Here is an 18,143-nt window from a genome sequence, read left to right as displayed (position 1 = left end):
AGATGACTCTGGAGTTCAGTGCCTTGCCAGTGGGCCCTACTTTGGAATTTGTGTTCCTGAGTGTGATGGCGTTGGACTCAGAGTGACCTTTCTATACATGCATCTTCTGTCACTTTTACTGAAACTGTGGTTGACACTGGGGTTGGTGTATACTCAGGAGACTTGAATCTCTGGACTGGCCATGTGCCAGCTGGGCCCTGATCCTCAGCAGAGTTGCAGTTCCTACTCTCTGATTCATTGGACTTACCCAGGTCAGCTAACAGGGAGGTGAAGATGGTCAACCACCACACCAGGGAACCAACAGTGACTATAACTCCAGGCAGGAGAATTGTATCCATCAACCATGTGGGATCTAAGCCCACTCTCAATACTGAGGTGGAGTGGACATCACCATCCCAGGATCCAGAGGATGGAGGATATGAATTAGAGTGGACTTACTGGTGTTCTACTATAGAACTATTGTGACTAATAATGGAATCAACTTTAGTAGTAATGTGGAGAAAGTGTGTTGCTGAGGACAGGGAAAGGAAAGAAGAGATGTGATGTAGGGGTATTTTGGGACTTGGAGTTGTCCTAAATGATATTGCAGGGACAGATGCTGGACGTTATACATCCTGCCATAACCCACTGAATGGACTGGGGGAGAGTGTAAACAACAATGTAAACTATAATCCATGCAGTGCAGCAGTGCTCCAAAATGTATTCACTAAATGCAATAAATGTTCCACAATGATAAAAGAGGTTGTTGATATGGGAGGATTGGGTGTGGGGTTTTGGGAACTTCATATTTTTTAATATAACATTTATATGATCTATGTATCTTTAAAAAAAAGACAATTGAAGTGGCTGTGGCTCAATCATTTGGGCTCCCGTCTACCATATAGGAGGCCCTGGGTTCACGTCAAGCTGGCCTGAGCCCTGCGCAGAGAGCTGATAGCCTGTGCCCATGTAGAGAGCTGGTGGCCCGCGCCCCATGCAGAGAGCTGTCAGCCGTGCCCCATGTGGAGAGGTGGTGCAGCAAGATGACACAACAAAAAAGGGAGACAAGCAGACACAGAGGAATGCTCAGCAAAAAGAGAGCAGACAACAAAACTAGCCACAAGGTAGGGAATAAATAAATGAATAATAAAACTTAAAAATATATATAATAAAAAATATCTTCCAAAAAAAAAGTGTATTGGTGGAAAGAAGCTGTTTTTGCTCTGGGTCAACCACACAATAGACAACTGATTGAGAGAATTACAAAGATATCATAGAACAGTTGAAAAGTTACTATATTAGTCCACAAACCTCCACCAAGTACAAGTTACCTTAACAATGCATGTCCACTTTCAGGTTTAGTGTCCTAGCTCTGCAAAATATTCACAACACAAATTTTCATCAGCTTTTTATCTGTAGTCTCAATAAAACAGACCCTTGGGTGCTAAAGACAAATGATAATATTTCTAGTTATAAATCTATAAACAACATCACTTTGACTGTATTTACATTGTTCTGCCTGGCAATATTTTTTAAAAATTTTTCTAAGATTTATTTATTTCTCTCCAACCCCCATTGTTTTGCACTTGCTCTCTACTCTCTATATGTTCTTCTATGTCTGCTTATTTCCTCTTTAGGTGGCACCAGGCTGATCCTGGGACCTTCCAGAGTGGAAGAGCAGTGCTCAATCTCTTGTGCAACCTCAGCTCCCTAGTCTGCTGCCTCTCTTATTGTCTCTCCTCTGTGTCTCTTTCTGTAGCATCATTTTGCTGGGCAAGCTCTCTCTGCATGGGCCACTCTCCTGCACAGAGCAGCACTCTGCATGGACCATCACTCTGTGGACCAGCACTCCACTCAAGCCAGCTCACCATGATGGTCAGATTGCCTTTCAACAGGCAGCCCTGGGAATCAAATCCTGGACCTCCTATAAGGTAGATGGGAGCCCAATCGCTTGAGCTGCATCCACTTCCCCAGTCAAGATTTTTATTTTGGAAATGTTACCAGATATTTGACTGGGTTGCAAAATACCTTAATAGTTGAAAAAATGTCTGGGCAAGGTAGATTTGGCCACCTCACAGTCCCTTAGAAAGTTATGATAAATCTGAGACTTCTTAAAGGACTACACCCCTCAAGCTACAGTCTCAGGGGGAAGATTTACCCAGGGAGTTAATGATTCCAGGTTTGGTTCTTTGGGCAGATTGCTGCTACCTTAGCTTGGGGTTAACACAAATGAAAACAGAATTAGATATCTATCAATCACAATAGGAGAAATTACTAAATCTATTGCTAGAACAATAGCTGCACAGCAAGTCATTAGATTTATTAGCTAAACTTGTTACTTATTAGCTGTACAAGGAGGCATTTTTGTCAGTCCCAACATCACCTGTTGTATTTGGGCACACACTTTGGTGGAAGTTAAGGCACAATTGCATGAAATAATTAAATGCAGTACATTATTTAAACCAGCTAAGGCCTTCCTCAAGATTCTGATTTGATCACTTTGATTTCATCTGGGTCAAATCATGGGAACTGGGCTTAGGCATATACTATAAGGTGGGCATTTGGGCCTTTTATCACTCATAGTACTCACTATAGTCTCTCTGGTGGATTGTTGTTCTTTTTTCAAGAGTTTTGAATGTGGTTCCCCAACCACTTGTGACCCAGCAAATGATTTATGTCTGGAATGACCTAAAAATTATGATCATGGAAAAACTGACATCATGACCATCTATGAGCACAACATGAAAACAACCAGAAATACTAACCCAAGACCTTAGACATTAGATGAAAATGGGTTGAACACCTTAATTTTTTATCACAACTCTCAATGGCTGAGAGCCAGATTAAACTGGGGTAAATTGTTAAGTAAATTAAGTAGACCCTTGATGGAGACCTTTATGCTAAGCCCTACATCAGCAAACTGAAGCTCAACTTAGTTCCTAGCTCTTTTAAGTGCTCCTTTCCCCAGAACCTGAAACATAACAACCTGCCATAACCTGCCAGTTTCTTTCCTCGCTTCTTTCTCCAGGAATCTTGATCTGTTCTCTTTGTCTCTGTGTAGAATATTGTCCCCAGCTTCTATGATTTGTTTAGTCTCTTCCTCACCCAGAGCCCCATTTTCCTTACACTTTTCATTTCTGGAACTCCCCAGTCCAGCAGCACTTCAGTTTAATGCTCCCTCTCACTTTTTTTCTGTGAGGCTTTTCTGCTTAAAGTTTCTTCCCTGCCAAGTTATCCTGCTTCAGAGAGTCAGAGAGTGTCATTGCAGAAAGGTGGGACCCCCCAGAAAACTCCATTCTGCATTTAGGGAATTCAAACAACAGAAATGGGATGTAGCGAGTGCACCACTGGCCACAGCCATTCTGCTGCGATTTTACTCCCCAATTCCCCCAAATGGGGGCCCTTTTGTTTTCAGCACTCTTCAGCAGCTTGTTTTCAGCACTGGGTCTCGGTACCTGAACATGCATGGGGTTCCAAATCACTGCAGTTAGTTCCTCTAAAATCTGTTTCCCTGTGAGAACGATCCAGGCTGCTTGCTGCCTCTGGAGAACCCAGAAGTTCTGCACAGGACCCACTGAGAGGGAAGCGAAGAGGACCAGTATCTCCCGGATGGACGTTTCCTATCTGATATTTCTCTCCTCAATTTGGCATTTGTGGAGCTCTTCTCCTATCTACCATCCTCCAGGGTATCTGTGAAGGTTTTTTCAGGGTTTGGCTTCCATCGCTGGGCTGATGACTTCACCTCTGCGCCATTGACTTTTTTTTCAAGAGGTACCAGAGACTGAATTCAGACCTCTTAAACGGTAAGGCGGGATTCAACCACTGAGGTAGATTCACGCTCCAATAAGAGTTGGTTTATTTCATTTTTGTTTTGTTTTTAGAACGTACCAGAGATTGAACCCACGACCTCATACATGGGAAGCAGAAAATCAACTATTTGAGCTACATCCACTGCCTTGTTGATTTTTTGTATCTCAACTTCAAAAAATAATATACAAAGGCAGCTTAACAAATTATGAAAGCATTAATCTAAAAATTTCTGTCCAGTAACATTTACCATATTTAATCCTAAAAGCAAACTCAATTATTTCTCCAGGGTTCAGAAAGATACATATATGAGCAGGATTGGTTAAATGATATGACCTACATTTCCTTCATAATGAAGAAAACGAAAAAATTATTTAATCATATTCACATCTCATAAAACTAAACTTTTTTTTTTACCTTTAGCATTGATATAGTACCTTCTTTGTCTTTCTTACAAAAATATTACAGTATTATTGGTAATTACAGTCTATTTTAGTTGTCTTATTATATTCATAACCAAATTCTTAGCATCTTGTAGTTGAAGAACATTCTTGTATTTATATTATTAAACACAATCCTCATCAACCACCAAAATCACTATTATACAGCCCTTTGACTATCCTATACCTGTCTTTCAATTAACATTAAGCTCCCTAGAATACATCTTTCAACTACAATCCCAGGTTATAAGTAAGCAGTGTATGTAGTAGTCATTATAATGTGCACTTTCAACTCTAACCATTGCAACATATTTATAATAGACCTTATTAAACATTTTACATACGTTCCATATCATGTCCCCCTTCTTAGCCAGCATTCTATCTCCTACTAACCTGTAGTCTATAGTGTAATTCCATAAGCTTAATAATACTATTTAGTATATATCAGTAAGAACATACAATATTCATTCTTTTGTTTCTCTTATTTCACTCAACATAGTATCCTCAAGGTTAATCTTTGTTGTCACATGCATCCTCATTTTGTTTCTTCTTACATGTGAATAGTATCTTGTAAGTTCATACCACATTTTGTTTATCTATTCATTGGCATTTATGTTGTTCCCATCTTTTAGCAACTGTGAGTAATGCCTCTATGAACATTGATGTGCAAATATCTGCTAGCATCCTTTTAGTCCTTCCATATATATTCCTAGTAGTAGGATTGCTGCATCATTGAGCAGCTATATTTTTAGCTTCCTGTGGGACCACCAAATCATCCTCCACAGAGGCAACACCATTTACAATTCCACCAACAGTGAAGGTTGAACATCCTCTCAAACAACCATAGTTTTCTGTTTTGTTTTGTTTTTTAATAATTGCCATTCTGTATGGCATGAAATATTATCACATTGTAGTTTTGGTCAGCATTTCCCCAATGGCTAGGGATGCTGAGCAAATTTTCATGTGCTATTTTGGTCATTTGCATTTCCTCTTTGGAAAAATGTCTATTCAAATCTTTTGCCTATTTTTAAATTAGATTGTTTCTCTTTTTATCACTGAGTTATGTGATCTTTTTATAAAACATGGAAATAAAACCCTTGTTGGTTTTTCTCCCAGTTAATAATGGATACGATGCCTTTTCACCCTCTTAAAAAAATTTTGAAACACAAAATGGTTTAGTTTTGAGGAAGTCTTAAGACCTATTAATCTGTTTTTTCTTTCATTGCTTGTGCTTTGGGTGTAAGGGCCAAGAAACCACCACTTACCACAATATCTAAAAGTTGTTTCCCTATATTTTCTTCAAGGAGTTTTATGGTTCTAATTTTCACATTTAGGTCCTTGACCTATTTCGAGTTAATTTTTGTATAAAGTGTAAGATAGGGATCCTTTTCTTTCTTTGAGATATGGATACCCAAATTTCCCAGCACCAATTGTTGAATAGGCTGTTTTGATTCACCTGTGTTTGTTTCACAGCTTTGTCAAAAATCACTTGACCATATATATGAGGGTCTATATTAGGACCCTTGATTTGATTGCATCAATCTCTCTTTATACCAATACATGTTGGGGTTTTTTTTTGCCACTTTAGGTAAATAATATGCCCTTCAGGAATAAGAGCTCTTCAACCTCATTCTTCAAGTTTAAGGGTTTTGTCTATTCAGGGTCCCATGTCCTTCCAGATAAATTTGATAATTGGCATTTACAATTTTTAAAAAAAAGCTGCTTGAACTTGTATCAACATTGTATTAAATCTATTGTTCTCTTTGGGTATAATTCACATCTTAGTGATATTTAGTCTTCCAACACATGAACATGAAAAGATCTTCAATTTATTGAACTCTTCCTTGGTTTATTTTTCAAGTGTTTTGTAGTTCTTTGAGTACAGGCCCTTTATGTCCTTGGTTGGTTATTCCAAAATGCTTGATTCTTTTAGTCATGCTTGCAAATGGAATTTTTTTCCTACCTTCCTCTTCAGTTTGCTCTTTAGCAGTTTATAGAAACTTTGTTGACTTTTTGCATATTAATCTTTTATTCTGCCACTTTCTGAAAATGTCTATTAGTTCTAGTAATTTTGTTCTGGATCTTTCAGGATACTCTAAGATAGGATCATATCATCAGGGGGAATAGTAAATTTTTTACTTATTCCTTTCCTATTTGGGTGCCTTTTATATGTTTTACTTGCATAATTGCTCTAGTTAGAACATTTAGCACAATATTGAATAAAAACAGAAATAGTGAACATCCTTGCTTTTTTCCCAGTCTCATTGGGAAAAAATGATCTTTCACCATTCACTACCATGTTAGTCTTGGATTTTTCACATATGCCCTTTATCCTATTGAGAAAGATTCCTTCTATTGGATGTTTCAGGAGTTTTTATCAAGAAGTCATGTTGTATTTTGTGAAAAGCCTTTTCTGGATCAATTGAGATAATTAGGTGATTTTTTTATCTTCAAATTATTAATGTGGTATATGACACTGATTTTCTTAGGCTGAACCATCCTTGCATACCTGTTCTAAAACCCATATGATCAGGGAGTGGATGTTGGTCAGATGGTTGAGCACCTGTTTCCCACATGTTCAGTTCCCAGTGCCTCCTAAAAGCAAAAACAAACAAACAAATAAAAAAACTAACTCAGGAGAGTTAATGTGCCTCAGTGGGTAAGTCCTGGCTTACCACATACAAGGTCCTACTTTCAATCCCTGGCACCCAAAGGTAAAAAAAAAAAAAAAACATATGATCATAATGCATAATTTTAATGTGCTCTTTAATTTGGTTAGGAAGTATTTTGTTGAAGAGTTTTGCATCTATATTGATTAGAGATATTAGTGTATAATTTTCTTTTTCCATCTTATCTCTATTTGGCTTTAGCATTACGGTGATGGCTTCAGAGACAGAGTTTGGTACAGTTCCTTCCTGCTCAAATTTAGGAATAGGCTGAAAAAGATCATTATTAGGTCATCTTTGAATGATTGGTAGAATTCACTGTGAAGCCATCTAGTCTTGGGCCTTTCAATTTGGGGAGGTTTCTGACGACAGTTACTTTTTTTTTTTTTTCCACTTGTGATTAGCTTGTTGAGGTCTTTGATTTCCTCTAGGGCCAGTGAGGTTTGTTTACAGATTTCTAGGAATTCATGCATTTCATGAACATTGTCAAGTTTGTTGGCATATAGTTGTTAATAGTATCCTCTTTTGATATTTTAAATTCTGCTCACTCAGTATTAAAGTCCCCCATCTCATTTCTGATTTTATTTATTTGCATTGCCTTTCTTTATCCTTTGTTTAAATGAGCTAAAGATTTTTATTTTTTTTTAATCTTCACCAAGAACCATCTTTTGGTTCTGTTGATTCTCTCTTTTGTCTATTTTTATTAGCCATTTTATTTATTCCTGCCCTGATCTTTGTTTCTTTTCTTCTGTTTGCTTTTAGGTTGGTTTGCACCTCTATTTCTAGTTCCTCCACATGTGCAGTTATGACTTTAATTTTAACTCTTTCTTCTTTTATAAGGTAAGTATTGAAGGCTATAAATTCCATTCTGAGCACTGCCATAATTTTTCTAGGAAGTACAGGGGATTGAACCCAGGGCCTCATACATGGGAAGGAGATGCTTAACCACTTGGTCTACATCTGCCCCCCTGTTTTAAGTTTTTTTTTAGAGATTTATGTTATTTATTTATTTCTCCCCACCCCCTTGTTATTTTTCACTTCCTATCCCTGTTCATCATCTTTGATCCTTTAGGAGGCACTAGGAGCCGAAATCAGGACCTCTGATGTGGGAGGGAGGTGCCTAATTGCTAAAGGCACCTCTGCTCCCTGCTTTTTTGTGCCTTTATTCTGCTTTTCCTCCCCAAATATCCTGTTGCAACATTTTGTTGCATCAGCTCACCATGCCTGCCCATCACATCAGCTCACTGTCTTCTTTAGGAGGCACCAAGAACCTATGCTCACTGCTATTGTGTGTCCCTCACCATGCTTTTTATTTTTGTGTTTCTTGTTGTGTGAGCTAGCCATGCCTACTCATCATGCCAGGTCGCTGTCTTCTTTAGGAGGCTTGGAAATCTGATACAGTGAATTACCATGTGGTAGGAAGGAACCCAGTTGCCTGAGCCACATCTGCTTCCCAGTCATGTTTTTATATGTTATGCCTTTGTCTCACTCATACTGAGATATTTACTGACTTCGCTTGCAATTTCTTCTTTTAATCACTAATTATTAAAGAGTATATTGATTTATTTAAATACATTGGTGAATTTTCCATTTTTTCAACTTGTTATCAATTTCCACCTTAAATCCATTATGATCAGAGACAGTCCTTTATTTAATTACAGTCTTTTTAAATCTATTGAGATCTGACTCATGTCCCAACAAAAAGTCTATCCTGGAGAAAGATTAATGAGAACTTGAGAAGAATGTGTATCATGTCGTTTTGGAGTGTAGTGTTCTATAAATGTAGATCTATTCATTTATCATATTATTCAAGCTCTCTTTTTCCTTATTTATCCTCTGTACAGGTGTTCAATTCAATTCTGAAAGTAGACACACCAATTTCTCCTTACAGTTTTGTCAGCATATTCCTCATGTTCTTTGGGGCACTGTTAGGTGCATAACTATTTGTTATTGTTATTTCTTCTTGTCAACTTTTCCCATTTATTAATATATAGTTACCTACTTCATCTATTTTAACAGTTTTGCATTTAGAATCTGTCTGATATTAGTTTAATTACTCCAGAATTTTAAATCTTTTTTTAAAGATACATAGATCACACAAAATGTTACATGTAAAATATAAGAGGTTCCCCCACTCCTCACCATTCCTCCCACAAAGCAACCTGTTTCATTGGTGTGGCTCATTCACTGCATTTGATGAATACATTTTGGGTAGATGTAGCTCAAGTGGTTGAGTGACTGCTTCCCATGTATGGGGTCCCAGGCTCAAACCAGATCTGTTTTATTACTATTTGAATGGAACAGCTCTTTCCAACCCTTCACTTCCAGCCTGATATTGTCCTTCCATCTAAAGTGAGTCTTTTGGGAAGTGGGTGTCGCTCAGTCATTGGGTGCCTGCTTCCCATGTATGAGATTCTGGGTTCAATCCCCAGTACTAAAAAAAAGAATAACTAAAAAAAATTTTTTTAAATGAACTAAAACTAAAAAAAAAAAAGTGAGTCTCTTGCAGTCAACAAACAGATGGCTCACATTTCTTTTATCCATTCTGCTATTTATGTGTTTTGATTGAGGATTTCAATACATTAACATTCAATGTTATTACTGTAAAAACATTACTTATCTTACCCACTTTATGCCTTGGCTTTCTGTTGCCATATCTTACTATTTTCTCTCTTTTAACCCTCTCAATCACCCTTATTTATTATCTTAATTACTAAACTCTTCCCCAAGCCTCTCACCCTCATTTCCTTTCAGGCTGTAACATACCATATAGTAGCTTTTGTAGAAAAAATATCTTGGTGACATACTCACAGGTCTTCTTTCTCATAAAGAATTCAAACATTTCCTAAGGATAGTTTTTCTGGAGACAAAATTCTTGGCTGGAAGTTTCTTCTTTCATTACCTTAAATATATTGTGCCACTATTTTCTTTACCTCCATAGTTTCTGATGAGACATCAGCTCTTAGACTTAATGGGGCTCCCATGTAAGTGATAAATTGCTTTTCTCTTCCTGTTCTAAGAAACCTCTCTTTATTTCTTGTATTTGAAATTCTAAATAGTATATGTCTCATAGAAAATATATTCAAATGAACTCTGGTTAGAGTAGTTGTAACTCTGGAATATTGATATTCATGTCTTTCATAAGGTTTGGAAATTTTTCAGTCATTATTTCCTTAAAAATTCTTTCTGCCCCTTTTCCATTCTCTTCTACTTCTTGGAATCCTATAATGCATTGGTTTGTGTGTTTCATGCTATCATACAAATCCTGGAAACCCTGTTGACTTTTTACATTCTTTTCTCTTTCTGGTCATCTGTCTTTTCAAGTTCAGATGCTCTATCATCTAATTCACTAATTCTTTCTTCAACCAAATCAAACCCATTATTATATGACTTTAATGTATTTTTAATCTATTGTGTCTTTCATTTTTATAAATTCTGTACTTTTCTTTACAGGCTTTCAAATTGTTCTTTTTGCTCACACGGTGTCATCTTAATATCTTCATCTCATTAGTCACATCTTCCTTCAACTTCTTGAATTCACTAAGGAGATTTGTGTGAATATCACTGATTAATTATCTTTACTCCTTTGTCTCATCTGGATTCTTGGTTTGTTTCCTTGCTTCACTAAATATTCCTATTTCTTAGCATATTTTGTTTTTGGTTTTTTTTTTTAAATCTAGGCATTAATCATCTTTGTTATCTTACTCTGTTCATCAATTTGTTTCTCTTGCCTAGTGTTTTTTTTTTTTCCCACAGCTCTTCTTTGATTTCTGGTTCAATTTTTTCTAAAACTTTAAGTTTTCCCTGTTTAAGTTATCAAAACAAGGTCAGGGATCCACTAATGGGGCATAGAATAGACCTAATAGACCTGGGAAAGAATCAGGGGCAAAAAAAACCTTTTTTCACTGTCCTGTCTGGCCAACTGATGGTGCTCTTTGTCAAATCTTTCCACTATGATGAATCCTTCCATTTTCATTGACTTCTTAGCCATAGATTCAAAACCAACTTTCTTGGTTAACCTCCCTTAACAGAAACCACAGTCAGGCCTCTGCCACACCTTCTCATTTCCCTGGGAGGAATATGTTCTTTTCCCTCTCTGTTGGCTGCTGAGCTACAGGTTTTATGAAGCTTGTTCTCCTTGAGTGTGGGTGATGGGTGCCATTCCCAGGTGTGGGATCAGCAACTCAAAATTTTCCTTTTGGGTCCATAGTCTCTCCATCCTCAGTTCTCTTCAACGATGAATGCTACACTCTTCTTTCCTGCAGGTCCCCAAACTAACTACCTGGGATGTTATCTGTGAGTTCTCCTAATTTTTTTTTTTTTTTTTTTTTTTTTTTTTATGGGAGCTGCATCCTGTCTGAGCTACTCTGGGGCCAAATTCCCAGAACTCTCAGAATTGATTTTTCTTGCCTGGTTTCCACTTTTGCCCTAAATTTATTTTCTCTTAATTCTAGATCTTTTGGAAGACTTACTTCACTTGCTAACTTTTATAAACATTTCCATTGCTCTTTTCTATATTTAAAAGGGTCATGTTTCATCTTCATATTTATGAGGATTCTGTATACATGAGACCATTCCATAATATCTTTCTTCATGAATATGGGTTTTCTATTTTGCCTCCAACCCATCAGGACTAGAGGACAGATTGAGATAGATACTCACCTGGGCCCATTAATGACAGATTATCATTCAGTCCCAGGATGTATTATGAGACTATTTGTAATAGGACACATTTAAACCTAAATTTTCACCACCTAGTAATGTTCCACATTTTTCAGCATATACAAGATGGAAGACTACTTTTTCCCTATGAATATCCATCAGTAAATTTAAATGAGTTCTCCAGGACTATTTACATAAAGGTATGTGCCACCAAGAATGGAGATTAGCAACTCCACTTGATAAATGATAATCACATTAGAAAATAATGTGGAGCAAAAACCCTCTCCCACCATGATGAAACCAGACAATATTATCAATATTTTCAATTGCAATATTATCATTGTTAATTATTCATGCCAGATAGGGAAACAGGATAAACCAAGAAAAAGCCTATTGAATGCAGACCTACACCATTCTATTGGGTCTTTTTAATTGTTCTGGGTGCTTTCACTGATTTATAATCCAGAGGCTCAAATCCTCCTAATTAGCCATTCTTACAAACAAAAATGTCAAATGCTGAGATCCATATGCCTTCAAATTTGGCTATTACAAGCCCTGCTGTACAAATAGTTTGTTGAGTTGACTATTTCCATTTGGGCAAACAATTGACGTAAATCACCTATAGAAATTGGATAAATTGGAGGAGCTGACTACAGACTAATGCTGGAGCTCCATTATCAGTCAGAAATATTTTAACTACCAAACAAACTGACACATTATTTGCTACATGCTCCCAAATTTGGCCATATGATTTAAAACCTTTTTGCAACAAAGTCCTTTTCATCACCTATCTGAGCAAAATCTTGGACTGTTGGGAGCTTTTACATTCAGCTCCCATTAATTAGGGCTTTAATTCTACTAATTGGTTTTTTGCTCTTTGGTCAAATTACAGCAACATAAACTTTGGTAGCTCTGCACTTACAAAACCCCTTGATTTAGTAGATATTTGCAACTCAAAAACTTGGCCCAATGTTGTCTTCAAATACAAGCAGTTAGAGGTCCTGATGCAGGTCACAAGCCCTGTGTGTAGTCTCTCATAGTGGGGTGATAGGTCCCCTCTGGTAGAGGGCCCCTGCACCAGCATGGACCTTCTCCTGTCCCTGCTCCACTTGGGCAGTTGCTCCTTCATGTCCTGGACTGTCAGTCTGTCCAGCCATGCTCCAGGCAGATGAAGGACTCAGCAACTGGAGCCCTATGCCCAGAGGTGTCTGGAGGTGTTGGGAGGCCTCAGGGCTCCCACTGATTGTGGCAGATCCTGGGAGAAGAGGTGGAGGCAAAATGTTCTTCTTCAAGCTGCCCAGACCCGCATTCAGATCCCATGTCCTGCTACTGACCCAGACTGATGATAGATTTAGTTTGAAACCAAATATTAAAAAGCTGAAGTCAGTCCTTTTGCCAGGAGAATTGTCATAAATGAAAACAATTTTGTACAAAAATGCACTGCAACAGATACAAGTCAATATGATTTCTGGGGGAAGCTGATATCTGTCATCGTGGCTCAAGAAGAAATGAAAAAATCAAGCAGAATGGGGTTCAGGGGATCAGAGCAAATGCTACTGACAAGTTTATTGTACCAAGTCATGTATTTGTACAGTTCCAAACAATGTTCTGTTTGGCAAAAGGCCCCAGCAATGCTATAATTAAAAACTTGGCAAACACTACGCACATTGATCTTAACATGTACCTGCACAATGAGGAACAAGAAGTCACCGTCTCCTTTCACTGACTTCTTTCTGAGCCATTTGTTTCCATGCCAACTGCAAACATTTCTGTTTGAAGTTGTCATGTCAAGTATCCCACCATGCTTTATGCTGGCTAACACCCCAACAGATATCCAGTAATTTTAAAGTTTCCTTTATTAACACTTCATAAAAGAATATTCTTATACTATTAACCACAACCTTCATACATCACCAAAATCATTATATTATACAGCCCCTCATTATTCTCTACCTTCCTTTCAATTAAAACATTACATCCACAGACTACCCCTTTCAGTCAATCACATTTATAAATCAGCACTCTTAAGTTATAATAACTCTAATTTATTATCATCAAACCTTTTCATTTCCACACATTTACAGTAAACATTATTGAAAAGTCTACATACATTAAGCATCAGCTCCCATTCTCAACCCATATTCTATTTCCTGGGGAGTAGAAAGGGTTATGGGATTTTGCAGCGGCTTGCTCGGTCGGTAGAGGTGGGGTTGCACTGCCCCACATTGGGTGCCAGCTGCGACGGTTTGCTCGGTCGGTAGAGGTGGGATCTGGCTGCGGACGAGGGGTCGGTCCAGCTCTGGACGAGGGGTCGGTCCCACTTGGGACGAGGGGTCAGTCTCACTTGGGACGAGGGGTCGGTCCGGCAGCAGACGAGGGGTCAGTCTCACAGGGGTTGCGCGGTTCAGCTGACGGGGTTGCCCGGCGAAGCCGGCGACAAAGGGGTCACCCGGAGAAGCAGGCGACGAACTGGGGACAAGGGAGGCCAGGCCCTTGTCAGGGGCTCTCAGGACTGGAGGGCGCACGGCAGAAGAACTACCGCGGAGACAAGGTAAACATGCAAGTCCACTTTATTGAGGGAGAGGCAACAGTTTTATAGGGGCTGGGGAAGGCTGATTGGTCGAAGCCACGCCCTGTTCTGATTGGTTGCCGGCGAAAGGTCAGTGGGCGGTACTGGATGGGGGAGGGGTGTGATTAGGGATTGGCTGTCGCTGTTGCTGGGGGAAGGGGCAGGGTTTAGGGATTGGTGGCTGCTGTTGCTGGGGTGGAGGGCAGACTTGAGTTTCCCGCCCACACCTGGCTGTTGCTGCTGTCGGGGGAGGGGAAAAGGGCAGACTGGAATTTTCCGCTCTGCGCCTGCGCAGGGAGAAAGAAGAAGAAGGGTGCCGCCCCACAGGCATCGTGTGGCGCCATCCGGGAGGAGGGGTGACCACGGAAGCATGGCTGCCGAGAAGGGGAGACCCGAGGGCACTCTGCGCCCACGCCGAGCTCCCTTCAGGGGTGGCGGTGAGTCCGACCAACCACCCTATTATGGGGGCAGCGGCTTGGCCTGCCGCAGCTGCTCCCCCACCAGGCCAGCAAACCACACTTCAGCCCGAGGGGTGACCGCAGGATTTTTCTTTTTTGAGTAAGGAAAATGATTGAAAATTAAGGTGATGACAGTACAACTCTGTGATGAATAGGAGAGCCCCTTATTGTAAACTTTGAATGGATTTTACGAATCATGGGACTGTATAACACAAAGAATCATTTGGTGGAACATGGATTGTGGTTAAATGAACAAATATGAGAACATACTACTATGAATTATAACAAATATAAAATACTAATACAGGGTGTCTGTAACCAGGTGGGCTGTGGGGAAAATACACCTAATGTAAGATACTGGCTATAAGTAGTAGTAATGTTTTGATGCTCTTTCATAGTTTTTAATAATTGTCTCATAATAATGCAATGTGATGGTGGTGGGGTAATGTATGGGAGCACCAAATGATGATATGTATGTTTGTTTTGTAAGTTCACAACTTTTACTATACACTTATTGTTTATGGGTGTTCATTTATGAATGATAAAGTTCAATTTTGTAAAAAGTTTGAAAAATTTCCTTTTTTCAAGATGATCCACTGCTATTACAAAATTCCATTACAAAACCTTCTTCTTGGTGGACATGATGTTCCTTTGAAATGCATTGAGCAAATTGTCACAGTAAATGGCCATAAAAAGGAGAAATTCCTAGGCCCCAAGCAAAAACTGAAATTTAATCCAACAGAGTTAGTTATTTTTTGTAAAGATTCCAGGAATGTCAGATTTTACTTTGATAAATCATGTCCCAAAACTGCCAAAAAGTCACCTTTTGCAATATCTCACTATTCCCAGCCTACAGACCTGCAGCTCATCTTTATATTTGAATATGCTGGGGAAAATACCACAATTCAATCAACAAAATAAACAGACTACCCTCACATGATTGAGGAGGAGGTGTTAGGGCTGGTGGTTTGAAAGTTATTCAGAATGAGACAGAGTAATCAATAGGATGGGTGTTTCTGTGTGAAGAGTTTGTTCCACTAACAGGGGTTACATGATAGCCACTTGCCTTCCAGAATACTTTTTACTGCCAAATTCTTTAGCACATCATGACCCAAAGTTTTTTCCCATTATTTGTTGGAAGAAGGGTGCCAGTCCTGTGCTGGAGGCTCCCTTATGGCAGTTCTTGATGAGAATGGCCCCCACAAAGATATGTTGCAGCAGAGAAAAATTGATCAGAGTATCTGTAATGCAATAACTATAAATCACCCATCGAAAAGTGATGTTTACAAGTTGGATTTGAATAAGACCTTGTCTAATATCCAAGAAATACAGAAGGCATTTGTAAAACTTAAGCAACAATGTGTTAATGTGCCTTTTGAAGAAACAACAGAAATGTCTATCTTCATTGGAATGTACTAGGTGGTTATAATATGTAATGGCATTCCTTAAACATTCAGTAGAATTTATGTATATGCTGGAAAGCAAACATAGCTTTGTAATCCTACAATACAAGGAATAGTAGGTTTGAGTTTCTTCATACTTTCTCTTATTCAAGTGATGCTGGATCCCTATATTAGGACAATTCTGTATTTCATTGTCTGATACAGAAGGAGTGGATCATGCCTGGCTATCACTTCCTGGAGAGATGCAACCATTTTAAGTTATAAGGAAAAAAATCTCCCCCCCCCTTTTTTTTTTCCTATTTTTGGATACCACATGGCAACTGTTGGAAAAATATCCAGCCTGTTCAAGTTCTCTGAAACTTCCTTAGTGGACCTGTACTATATCCACATCTCATTGTTAGGCATGTTGCTATTCAGCTGTCCTCATTAATAGGTGAAGCAAACCACAGAATTTGCTGTCAGTGAAAACAGTCAATTGGGTGATGAAAGGGCTTAAAAGTCACATTTCTTTGGGACTGGTCTTTTCAGTTTACAGCAAAGTATCACACCATTTTCTGTAATGCCTTCTACACTGGGAAGAGCACGTGTTATGTATAAAATTGCTCTACGAAATCTTTTAAATGGCAAAGATAAGCTACAGCTCCACAATAATAGGACTGCTGTTTTCCTTTGAGAATGGATCCATCAGTGGCCAATTACTTCATCAAAGGAGAAACTCCTTAATGTTACAACTGAAACCAAAATTATGGAAATATGGCATCATATGAGGCAGAGAATGCGCAACTCTCTCACAAAAACAATGGAGAAAGAGCCAAAAGCTGTCTAAGGGTTTGCTTTTGGGGACAGCAAACCAGGACAATGCTTCACAATTCACAGGGGAGTAAGGGACAGAGAGATGAACTTAAAACACAAGTGTAAGTTACCAAACCCTTGTGGCATCCTGGAAGGGCTCCATTCCCAAACCCCAAGATATTAAACTGGGGTTAAACCTTACTGCAGATGACTGAGAGGGGAACATATTCCTGTAAGCTGTTACAGGGAAAAGAAAAGGGAATGGGGGAACTTCTTTCAGTGAATTCAGCCAGCAGAGTCTGATTTCAATCTCATCATTGGCCAAACCAAAGCACAGGAAAATGGATGTTGAAATAAACACCTCAGTGGAAAGGTGCACTGGCAAGTGTCATCCATCTACAGGCACATATGTAAATTGCATGAAAAAAAAACTGCTTTGAGATATCTCTGTACCCAAAAGGCTAAGAGAAAATCTGCACACCATTAATAAGTTCTGGTCCAATTTTGATAACTTAAGCTAGATGCTTTAAAAACCATAGAATAACTTGAACTTAATATCAAAGAAGATATGTGAAAAAAGAAATGATAGGCCAGAAAAAGAAACTGATCATCAGAATAAATTCACCAACATATTCATATGCCTAGACATCAGCAAAAGATTACAGACCATATCAGGAAACAGGAAAAGATGGTCCTGGCAAATGAAAAAAAAACAAATGTCCAGAAGAGATATGGAATTTAATAGAAGACATGATAGCACACAAATCTCCTAAGTCAATTCAAAGAGTTGAAGAAAGTATAACTATTACTGAGCCAAAGGGTGCTAATGAAAAATTATTTGCTGGCCATTATAAAGAGTATTTATTTATGGTAGGAGCTTACAAATACTGGGCCATAAGCTTAAGTTACTTCCCTCAGTGCCCTAATGACATGGCACAATCAAAGCCCTAATCATAACTCAATCATGCCCAGGTACAACCAGATCACAAACATAATGAAATATCTATTTTTGGAATTCATAACTATATCAAACTGCTACAATGACTAAAAGGATAAAAGATATTAAGAAAAATCTGGCTGAGTATACAAAACCATGTGAAAGTCTGCAAATAAAAGTAACAGGGCTTATGGAAATGAAAGTCATGATGGATGAGATTAAAAATACATTAGAGGCACATAAGAGCAGATTTAAATTACACAAAGACAGAATTAGTGATTTCAAAGACAGAACATCTGAACTGGAAAAGATAGGAAAACAGAAAGAAAAGAATGGAAAAAATGGAACAGGGTCCCAGAGGGAATTGAATGACAATGCAAAAGACAACAAACATTCACATTATTGATTCCCTAAAAGGAGAAGAGAATGG

General features: G+C 38.5%; 1 pseudogene; it reads left to right on the top strand.

Moving 5' to 3' along the window:
• Positions 1–12,832: 12,832 nt before the first annotated feature.
• LOC131276398 (myotubularin-related protein 10-like) lies at positions 12,833–16,751 on the top strand (annotated as a pseudogene).
• Positions 16,752–18,143: the final 1,392 nt, after the last annotated feature.

This window comes from Dasypus novemcinctus, chromosome 28, assembly GCF_030445035.2.
Source record: "Dasypus novemcinctus isolate mDasNov1 chromosome 28, mDasNov1.1.hap2, whole genome shotgun sequence".
NCBI lineage: Eukaryota > Metazoa > Chordata > Mammalia > Cingulata > Dasypodidae > Dasypus > Dasypus novemcinctus.
The sequence above is the reverse complement of the archived record's forward strand: the minus strand, read 5'-3'. Positions and strand labels throughout refer to the sequence as shown.